This window comes from Lissotriton helveticus, chromosome 12 (assembly GCF_964261635.1).
Source record: "Lissotriton helveticus chromosome 12, aLisHel1.1, whole genome shotgun sequence".
In the NCBI taxonomy this organism is placed as follows: Eukaryota; Metazoa; Chordata; class Amphibia; order Caudata; family Salamandridae; genus Lissotriton; species Lissotriton helveticus.
This window is the reverse complement of record NC_136073.1, coordinates 821235254-821247220: the sequence shown is the minus strand read 5'-3', so window position 1 is coordinate 821247220 and position 11967 is coordinate 821235254.

The window sequence follows — 11967 nt, the reverse complement described above, 5'->3', positions numbered from 1 at the left end:
AAAGACCGTCCACCAGTTCTCCACCGGTAGGCAATCGTCACAATTGCCTACTGGGTGGAAAAGGCCCATAACATGGTGGCAGTGCCTTGCAGGCACCGCCATCCATATTATGATGTGTGCGGTAAAATGCCTTTCCATGGCGGAGAATACACCATGGAAAGGCAAGCGGTTTGTACTTTGGGGGCCCGTTGTGGGCCCCTGGGTGGGTGGGGGCTGCACTTGGGGGGTACCCATGGTACCCCCTACATTGGCATGCACAAGGTGGCAGGCACTGCGTGGTGCCTGTCACGTTGTGCATGCCAATGCACAACATGCATTTTCAACATTGTGGCGGGTGCTGCTTACAGCACCGCCCACCACAATGTTGAATATGCGGGATGCGACCGCCAGGGTGGCGATTGCATCCTAATCTGTGGTACGGGACCGCAGCACCCCTGGCAGCCGGTCCCAGCACCGCTAGGGTGGCACCCTAATAGACACCAAAGTGCTGAACATAATCACAATGGATTGTAGTTATTGTATGTGATTTATGTAACCAAGTTGTGGCAGCTGTTGGACGAAAAGCATTGTGCCAGTGTTCCAAGTAAAAACTTGAGATAGAGAACGATTTGGGAACATTTCTGATATTAGTTTTCAACAATTTCACTGGCGTCAGCACATTGTGAGCGAGTGCTGCAACTGTCTTTAAAACTAGACAATGACCGTCTGGAGTCCTTTCTCATTGTTTTATGTATACTCAAGTTCAACAAGCATTTGCAATGCAATAGGTCTCGCATTAGGAAAGTTTGAGCTATTGGTTTTGTAAATGACACATTTTTTTATTTATGTGTTGGTTTTGAAAATAGCTAAATTAATAGCTTTGTCATTTACAATGCCAATAGTTATAACTTTCGCAAATGTTACACCTATAGCATTTGTAATGCAATATGTTTTGTATTTACGTGACTTAGATGTATTGATATTACAAATAACAATGGCTTTTAATTTTTTTTAATAATGAATACTTAAATAAAAGTTATTGTAATTTATAATGGCAATAGCTTACACTTTTATAAATAACTTTTGTGAAGATTATGTTCAGTGTATTTTATTGTGACGAAAATCCAAGAACAGAAGTAAAATATTAACATATTTTTTGTGACATTTGTAATAAAGCTTGAAACATTGAAAGAACATATTTGAACCAGTTGTTGCTGAATGGTTGCACAGATTGATGCTGTGGTGGCGCTGAGTGATGTTGTGGTGGCGACGAGTGATGCTGTGGCGTTCAGTGATGCTGTGGCAGCGCATAGTGATGTTGTGGTGCCCCTGAGTGATGCTGTGGTGGTGCTGAGTGATGCTGTGGTGATGCGATAGATAGATAGAGTGAGGGCGATATATAGATAGAGGGAGGGCGATAGATAGAAGAAGGGCGATAAATAGGTAGAGGAAGGGCAATAGATAGAGGGAGGGCGATAGATAGATAAAGGAAGGGCGATAGATAGAGTGAGGGCGATAGATAGATAGATAGAATGAGGGCGATAGATAGACAGATAGATAGAGCGAGGGCGATAGATAGAGAGACAGATAGATAGAGTGAGGGAGATAGATAGATAGATAGATAGATAGATAGATAGATAGATAGATAGATGGCAATAGAGTGAGTGCGACAGTTGTTATGCTATGGTTTGTTGTGTTTTGTTATGATATGCCATGCCATGCTATGTTTTGTTTTGTTATTCTGTTTTGTTATGCTATGTTTCGTTGTGTTTTGTTATGCTATGCTATGTTTTGTTATGCTATGCTATGTTTTGTTATACTATGCTATGTTTTGGTGTGTTTTGTTATGCTATGCTATGTTTTATGTTATGCTATGTTTTGCTTTGTTATGCTGTGCTTTGTTATGCTATGCTGTTTTGTTTTGCTGTTTTGTTATGCTACGTTTTGTTGTGTTTTGGTATGCTCTGCTATGTTTTGTGATGCTATGTTTTTCTGTGTTATGCTATGCTTTGCTTTATTTTGTTATGCTCTGCTATGTTTTGTTATGCTATACTGTGCTATGTTTTGTTTTGTTATAATGTGCCATGCTATGCTTTGTTTTGTTATGCTACGTTTTGTTTTGTTATGCGATGTTTTGTTGTGTTTTGTTATGCTATGCTATGTTTTGTTATGCTATGCTTTGTTTAGCTATTTTATGTTATGCTATGCTATGTTTTGTTGTGCTGTTTTGTTGTGTTTTGTTATGCTAAGCTACGCTGTTTTGTTGCGATATGCTATGCTATGCTTTGTTATGCTATGCTATGTTATGTTATGATATGCCATGCTGTGCTTTGTTTTGTTATGCTATGCATTGTTCTATTATGCTATGCTTTGTTTTGCTATGCTTTGTTTTGCTAGGCTATGTTATGCTATGCTATGTTTTGTTGTGTTTTTTTATGCTATGCTGTTGTGTTGTGTTTTGTTAAGCTATGCTTTGTTATGCTAGGCTTTGTTTTGTTATGCTATGTTATGCTATGTTTTGTTATGCTATGCTATGCTTTGTTTGTTATGCTATGCTATATTATGTTATGCTATGCTATGTTTTGTTATGCTATGCTATGTTTTGTTATGCTATGCTATGTTTTGTTGTGTTGTGTTTTGTTATGCTATGTTTTGTTATGCTATACTATGTTTTGTTATGCTATGCTATGTTTTGCTATCCTGGTGTGTGGTTGTGTGTGTGGGGTTGTTTGTGTGTGTGGTTGTGTGTGTGGAGTTGTGTGTGGGGGGTTGTGTGTGTGTGGTTGTGTGTGTGGGGTTGTGTGTGAGGGGTTGTGTGTGGGGGGCTGTGCGTGTGGGGTTGTGTGTGTGTGGGGTTGTGTGTGGGGTTTTGCGTGTGTGTGGTTGTGTGTGTGGGGGTTGTGTGTGGGGGAGCGTGGGGGTTTGTGTGTGGGGGGGTTGTGTATGGTTGTGGTTGTGTGTATGTGGGGGGTTGTGTGTGTGGGGGGTTGTGTGGTGTGGGGGGTCATGTGTGTGTGGGGTTGTGGTTGTGTGTGGGGGTTGTTTGGTGTGGGGTTGTGTGTGTGGGGGTTGTGGTTGTGTGTGTGGGGGGGGTCGGGTGTGGGGGGTTGTGTGTGTGGGGTTGTGTGTGGGGTTGTGTGTGGGGTTGTGTGTGTGTGGGGTTGTGTGTGTGGGGTTGTCTGTTTGTGGGGTTGTGAGTGGGGGTTGTCTGTGTGTGTGGGGGGTATTTGTGTGTGTGGGGGGGTTGTGTGTGTGTGTGTGGTTGTGTGTGTGGGGGGGTTGTGTGTAGGGGGTTGTGTGTATGTGTGGGTGGTTGTGTGTGTGGGGGGTTGTTTGTGTGGGTGTGTGTGTAGGGTTGTGTGTGTGTGGGGTTGTGGTTGTACGTTTGTGTGGGGTTCTGGTTGTGTGTGTCGGGGTTGTGTGGTGTGGGGTTGTATGGAGGGGTTGTGGTTGTGTGTGTGGGTTGTGTGTGTGGGGTTGTGTGTGGGGGTTGTGTGGGGGGTTGTGTGTGGGGTTGTGTGTGGGGTTGTGTGTGTGTGGTTGTGTGTTTGGGGTTGTGTGTGTGGGGTTGTGTGTGGGGTTGTGTGTTTTTGGGGTTGTGTATGTGTGTGGGGTTGTGTGTGTGTGGGGTTGAGTGTTATAAGCTAATGAGAGGTGTGTGGGGTTGGTGGGTAATATTCCTATGTGATGACTGAATATATTGTTATGCTATGCTCATTTAGCACCCTCAGATGGAGCTGTGGTGCCTTCAGGCTGCTAGTACTTATTTTTTAAACTTTTTAATAAAGTGCCAAAGTAGTTATTGGATCACAAGTTTGAATAGTGAGTGCTGTGAGGTCCAACACAAACAGTACCATAAATGGTGGTGGAAGGGAACATCACAGTAATGTCTCCTGGAGTAGAAAGCCTTTCAGAGAGTCGAGAAGTCAAAATCATAGGAGGGGCGCTGAATGTCAGGGAGTGTGGGGGGGCTTACGATGGTGCAGAAAAAAAGAACAATCAGGTAGAAAAAGGAGGAAAGCTGATGAAGGGCAGTTATGGGAGGTTGGAGAAGTTTTTAAAAAGAAATGAAATGTGAATAAACAAGAGTGTCAGTAGTGTGTTGACGAGGGAGAGGAGAAGTGGGGGCAGTGCGATGAGTAGGGCAATCAGCAGTGCGAGGAGGAAGGGGAGCAGTAGCACATGGAGGAAAGGGGAAAAGCAGTGCCACTAGGTGTTGGAGAGCAACAAAGGAGACAGTGGGGGGAACAATGGTTAGTCGGCGGGGTGAGGGAGCAACGGAGGTGCTTGAGACTGACCAGCTGCACGAAGAGGACACAATTATTAGCAGAACTTTAAAAACTGTAACATGCCCCTAGGAAAATGCATTTACAGTGGAGAAATTTGTGAACGTGTTTGGGTTAAGTTTTAAGTGAACTTTACGTTACCCTTCGGTGAAGTTACTGGCCTTCTAGAAGAGAGCCAGACTGCAGAAAAACAAAAAAAACAAAAAAGGCTACAAAGGGACAACGAAGGAACGAGGCAAGTATAAAATAAAAATGTCAACACTTACCCAGTAAGTCCTCACATAAGCGACTGCATCTTGCGGTGGGAGGCGGAGGACTCTTCGCCCAGCACATTGATGATGCACACCAACAGAGGAGAATGCAATGGTAAAGACAGAAGATAGACACAATGTTTTGTGTATTTGTGCGCCCTGTTAGAGCAGACACACATTCAACTCAGACTGATGGAAACATTGCCGCTCATTAAGGGACTAAGCTGCTATTTAAAGGTTTGTCTTTTAAGTTCAAAGTGGCAGAATAAAAATATTTTAATAAGGATGGCACAGGGACCCAGCGTTTGAAGGAATGCACAAGTGCTATCAAGGCTGCTCGGGTATGTAATCCAAAACAAATTACATACGCAGGAAGGAATATGAAACACGCTGTGATTCAGGAGATGGGTTGTGTGCCAGCGCGTTCACACAACTTTTGTTTTACAATAAAAAAGCATATTAAGGATCACATGGGAACAAAGCAGGCAAAGGAATGCAATGCAGTCATCGAGACTACTTGTGTATCCTGCTGCCTGGGCAAATAAGAACGCACTGAACCTGCACAAAGCAGGAGTCAGATAGGAGGCACAGGAAATGAGAAAGAAAGAAAGAGGGAGTGAAGGAGCCCGAAAGAGAACAAGCTCCCGACATTGCGTGGTGGGGGCGGGGGAGCGGCATTGCATGGCGGGGAGGGGGGGCGGGGGAACGGCTTCCTTTTAAGTCTAATGGGGGGGCGAGGGAGGGGAATCCTTTGAAGTCCGTTGCAGAGGCTCAGACAAATGGTGCGCGATGTGGCTGGCAATGTGCACGTGCCTGGCTCACATGCACTGTACCCGATCTGCAATTTGGGTACACTTTTTAAAGCCTTACTATAATCTCGCCAAACAAGCATTGCTAAAGCAATGCCGTAGGCGAGACTTAAAAAGTATCTGACCATTGAACAATTCATGTGATCAAGACTTTTAACAGGTTGAAGCGCGTCATGAAGAATGATGGAATTGTCTGCTGAATAAAGATGTTTTTTGCCCGAGTCGGATCGTGTGGCTCGTTATGCGCACTCTGAGTTTTGGGTGCAGTTGCTTTTGGACATAACATGCAATGACGCCTGCATCACAAGCCCCGACCCGTAGTAGGCTGGGCAATCTACAAGCATTTAACTGTCTGTGGAATATATATATATATTTTTTTTTTCACCAATAAAAGATTAATGTCTGCACTCGCTCAATACATCAAATTGGGTTTATTTAGCAAGAGACTGCAAAAACAATCCCCTTCACCTACGCGTTTCGACCGCAGGTCTTGTTCACAGTGTTACCACTAGTCCATCATTACTTTCTAGTTTTTATACCTTCCTGTCCAATTGCATATAATGATGCATTATGGGTGAGGTAGTTTATAATTACAATTGGAAAATAAAACGTTTGTTTCACAGAATAAACAATGCTCAGTTTGTAGTCATTGCTGTCACCATTTGAATAGTTCATGATTCCCAATTGTACAAATTATATCCCCATTATTTTAGTCGCTTGTCACTGTAGGAATTTCCTATTTAACCATAGTATGAGTTAAAAAAATGACTTATACAAAAAGTAATACATTTATCAGTTATAATGCATTTACTCATTCATTGTAATGTAGTCTTTAGTATAGGCTTAGTGCCCAGGGTTTCAAATGTGTACCAATTGGTTCATACTTCTTAGTAATGGCTGAGTGCCTTTACAGTTCATGGTTTTGTCACTTTTGCAACAGTTCTGGCTTCAATGGTTTTATGAGCAGTCAAATTACAGTATTTCATCATATACAGTTCACAGGTGGACGTGCATCTCTTCGTCCATATTTAGTCCCCTCGGCATTTTTGTTTGAAATCTGATAATCAGGCGTGACTCCAATAGTCTGAGTAGTTGTTTCCTATTCCCTCCTCTTTCATGTTGAGGGATGATTGCAAGTCCACTATAGCGAACATCTTTCCATGTTTTTCCAGTATGTTTAGACATATGTTTGGCTATTGCGTAAGACATGTCGCCATTCTGAATGGCCCTGATATGTTCAAGAATCCTTTTGTGCAATGGACAATTAGTCATTCCAATATAATTTTTACCACATGCACATGTTAGCATATATACCACATATGTTGTTTTGCATGTGATAGTATCCTCCACATTGAAGATCTTGCCCTGTGGATCTTTCAAGGATTTCAAAGATTGGCCTATGGTGCATGCCTTGCATTGATAACATTTATTAAAGCCACTTTGTTTAGATGTTAACCAGTCCTTTTTCTTTTTCAATTGAAAATGGCTTCTCACCAATTTGTCTTGTAGTGATGGTGGTCTCCTGTAGGTCATATGGGGATGTTCTCCAAGTTGTCCACCAATGTCAGGGTCCTTTTTGAGGACATTCCAATATTTATTCAATATTCTTCTCACGTTTTGACTCTCCTTGCTGTAGGTTGTGATCATCCTAATCGGTTCAGTTTGTTTTTTTGTCTTTTCCACTTCTGCTTTGTTGATCAATGTTTCTGTTCTATTCAAAGCTCCGGCTTTTAGTTCTGCTTTTTTTACATCATTGTAATTATATCCTCTTTTGAGGAATCTCTTGGCAGTTTCTTTGTACTTACAATTCATCTCTTTCATATTAGAGCAGTTTCTTTTCATCCTGATGAATTCCCCATAAGGGATACTTTTTTTCAGGTTTGTAGGATGAAAGCTTTCTCCATGCAGTATACTATTCGTCGCCGTAGTTTTGCGGTGGACTGTTGTTTCAATTTGTCCATTTGCCACATAGACCCTAGTATCTAGAAAAACAATTTCCTTATCACTAATTGTGGATGTGAATCTTAATCCTATTTCATTATTGTTAAGTTCATCTAGATACTTGTTGAATTCCATGGTTGTACCATTCCAGATCAGGAAAAGGTCATCGGAGCCAGAGTACGACCTTAGATGTATAATGGTCATACTCTTCCCCCCAAGCTGTTGTTCTCTCCCACCAACCCATTGCTAGGTTGGCGTAGCTTGGGGAAAATGTAACTCCCATGGCTGTTCTGCATCGTTGAGCATAGTATGTTTTATTAAAGAGAAAGATGTTATTATTCAGACAAAGTTCTGTCATTTCCTTGATCATACGCCAATGCTGTAATTCTTCAAGGGGTTTCTGTTTGAAGAACGATTCCATAGCTGTAAGGCCCATGCTGTGAGTTATGGAAGTGTATGAGGACACTACATCAATAGTAGCTAGCTGGTATCCTTCCACCCAAGCAATGTTCATCAAATTTCGTAAAAAGTCTCCCGTGTCCTTTATATATGACGTCAAAGTAGGGACTATCGGTGCCAAAAAGGAGTCCACATAGATTGAAAGATTCTCATATATTGAGCCACAACTGGCAATTATGGGTCTCCCAGGAGGTTTCTTTAGTGTCTTATGTACTTTCGGCAGGAAGTACATTGTTGGCATAATAGGATCTTCATTAGTTAAAAATTGTACTTCTTGATCTGTAAGTAGTCCTTGATTATGCCATTTGGTGAAATTGATATCTAAAGCCTTACTATAATCTCGCCAAACAAGCATTGCTAAAGCAATGCCGTAGGCGAGACTTAAAAAGTATCTGACCATTGAACAATTCATGTGATCAAGACTTTTAACAGGTTGAAGCGCGTCATGAAGAATGATGGAATTGCCTGCTGAATAAAGATGTTTTTTGCCCGAGTCGGATCGTGTGGCTCGTTATGCGCACTCTGAGTTTTGGGTGCAGTTGCTTTTGGACATAACATGCGATGACGCCTGCATCACAAGCCCCGACCCGTAGTAGGCTGGGCAATCTACAAGCATTTAACTGTCTGTGGAATATATATATATATATATATATATATATATATATATATCCAACAAAAGCTGCTCATCAAGTGAAGTGCCACACACGATGTTCCTTTCACCATACTTTATTCAGGAGGCTGCAGCAAACCCAGCACATTTCATATAGCGTCGTGATTAAAAGCCCATTTCGCCAAACGCGTTTCTGGAGTAGGTCTCCCTTGGTCACTGGCAGGCATGTGGAAAACAGGACCAGCTGCATTTCGTTTTTCACCGACACTCAAGTTCATAGTCCCGCCCTCCTCGGGGGCGTATGCACAAATTGCATGATGGTACATGAAGTTCCAGGTAAGTAAAAGCTTTAGTAGCAGCAGCCGTCCCCCTGGCTGGCCTTGGGGAGGGGTTGGCTTCAGGTGTCCAATCCCATGGCCATGCGCGGCAGTGGGTTGGCTTTACGTATAGAAATAAAATATTACTTTACCTTTAAAAAAGAGCAGAAATTCACTGGAAAAAAACTAAGATTAAAGTAACATTATAGTTAGGTGAAGTGTTAGGTGAATGTTTGTGCCCTTAGGTAACTATAGCTCACACCCTCGCCATGCAATGATAATTACCCCACATATTACACTGCTTATTACATCTTTTATGACATCATTGATAATATCACTGCAACATTTGCACTGAAATCATTGATGAAAAAAATGTGTATGGCTGCGGGGTGCAAGGTATTTTTAGCTTGGGGGACGAGTTATAGTAACTTAAGATAACTCTAACTATAACTGGTGAATTTCTGTGTTTTTTAGAGTTTAAAACGTTATGTTGTTGCCGAACATTTCACCTAACTATAAGGTTAATTTAAACGTTGGTTTGTACAATGAATATATACATGATAGGCTGTCTATAAATTATTTTATTCTGAAAAAGTTGAAATTTTAAAAAAGCATTAATACAGGTTATACTACTATAATAATTAACAATAATCTCAATCTCTCTCTCTCTCTCTCTCTCTCTAGAGAGCTTGAGATGAATGTTAATTATTATAGGTATTTAACATGTATTAATACTGTTTTACATTTCAATTTTTTCAGAAAAAAAAATTATAGACAGTAAATTGTAATGCACAGAAAAAAAATCTACACAGTAGGTATGATAGTTTTTACAATTATTTTTGTTTAATCATTTTTATAAATAATTAAATATATTTGAATATATTATATATTTAAAACATATCTTAAGGTACTGTAAAAAAATTGTATGTGATTTTGGTTCAAAATGAATATTTTAAATTAAAATATTTTTTAAAATATTTTTTAATGTTTAAAAAACGTTTTTTATTTTTTCTTATATTTTACCGTAGGTAGATCTTTGTCTACCTGTAAAAAGTCACTGGTAGTTACTATGCACTTGTAAATATGCCTAATCCCCCGGTGTCAGGAATTGAAGACATGCAAGTCTACACCTAGGAGTCACTTTGCACTCAGAGATGGTGAATAGCAAAAAGCAGTAAAGTGAATCCCAGGTGTAGACGTAAATTTTCTTTTGTGAATATACCCTTCAGACTTACCCGCTGAATGAAAAGCTAGAGATTTATTGGACTATGTGAAATATAGATTTTTAAACATGATCACCCATTGACACCAACTTTCTATACACTTCCAAAAGTCCATAAAGGTTACCAATATACTCCCAGGCCAGTCAACTGTTTCTTTAACTGGTAGTATTTCAGAGTAAAGATAAAAATTATTATTTCTGTTAGTGAAAGATCTTCCATTCAATATCAAGGACAATAGGAACATTATAAAGAAGATTAATAACATAAATTGGGAAGGAGGGCCAGGCATGGTAAGTATAGCTGTGGGTTGTCATTATACGAGTATACAATATGAAGGCATAATCAATGCATGTAAATGCTTTTTTAAAGCCAGATCAATCAACTGTTGGGAACAAATCAATATGTTATTATCTATGATGTTGTTCCGCCTCGAGCAAACTATTTTTTTTATGTTTAATGATCATGTTTATAGACAGAAAATGGTCATAGATCACATAACACAAGACTAGATCATCAAAAGATTAATTAACACAGAGCCATTTCCATCCCGCAAAGAGAATACTTAGTTCAGACAAGATGTTTTTACATACGATCCAAATGCAAAGTGGAATGCTACCTTTAACTATATGTAAATACTTTACATCACTGCATATCACATTGCGTTACTTTATAATGGGAGTCTTAATATTACCCAGGTAGGTAAGCAATATGTAAATATGGGGTAGAAATTAGTTTTTAGGTCTTAGGGTTGAGTTGTGGTACGGGGTGGTAATGCGGTTTTAGGCCTTAGCGATGGACTCTGGCAAGGTGTTATAACCGTTTTTTAGCTTTTAGAAAGGAGTTGCAGTGTGGGGTGATAAGGTTTTTTTTAGGCGGCTTGAGATATTGAGGATGGTTTATCTGTGGTTTGACTGTTTCCCACCAGAAAAACACTACTTATATTGTTGGTTTAAGTTTAGTTCTGTGGAGATATAAAATGTGGTCTTCAAGCAGTTCTTGCTCTTTCCTCTTGTGGACGTGTCAGGATTATACATTATCATAGTACATGCAATACATAGATGATGATATTCGAGATGTCATCAGATATCGTCATTAATGCCACGTGTGAGGTCATGCATATCTTATGGCAGGAGTATGAGTTAGAGTTTGCAAAGCGTAATATACCTTGGCAACTTCAGTGAGTTCTGAATTTTGTTTTGTAACAGTAAGTTTAAGATATTTACCTTTGATCATATTAAATAGTTTAAAAAACAGACATTCCATTAAGATCTGCAGCTGAAGTGGCAGTAAACCGTTTAGTATGAGTAACGGTAAGTTTAATTTAAACTTACCAAAGTAAATTGAGTGAATGTTTGAGTTTTGTCTATGATATATTGCAAGCAGCCCATCCCATCCAAAGCAGCTTACCACAGCTTCTGAACATCAACAGTGTCACCTGGGTGCAGAGCCTAAAATATGGCGGAAACACACACATTTCCAAGTCTAAATCAAACCAGCTGTGCATGACCTCTTTCTCTAAGTAGCAGGTCCTGGCCATCCATAGCAACCTCTGATATTACTGCGTCAGCACAAGACTTTCCAGGGAGCTCCCCTTACATCTGCAAATGCCCACTTAAGTAACTCTTTCGTTGTTTTTTCTCATAATGTCAACAAATGAGTTATTTTCTGATAACCATAACTTCTAGTCTTTTTTCTACATGAACTTGCAGTGCTCCTCTACAATATGCAACAGTCAGCTTGTATCAGTTCCATCCTGCAAACTCCAATGCTGAAATAAATGGGGGAATGTAAAAAGCACTCTTTCTTCCAGGAGACCGCACATCCTTACTTAGTGGTCCAGAAGAAAATCAATAATCTTCCACATGCATAATTGTGTCCATGTCCTGATCTCATCCTGAAGCCAAAATGTTTCAACCACAAGTTCAAGTTTGGAGCACAATTTACACAGTGCTATGATAAGCTCTGTGATAAAATGCAGGGGTCAACCACAGTGGCGGCTCCTTCGCTATGGCGGCAGAGCATCGCTCCACTGCTTCACAGAAGTGCCAATTTTAGAAACATAAAATGATAACTTAGTTATTATCATTTTATG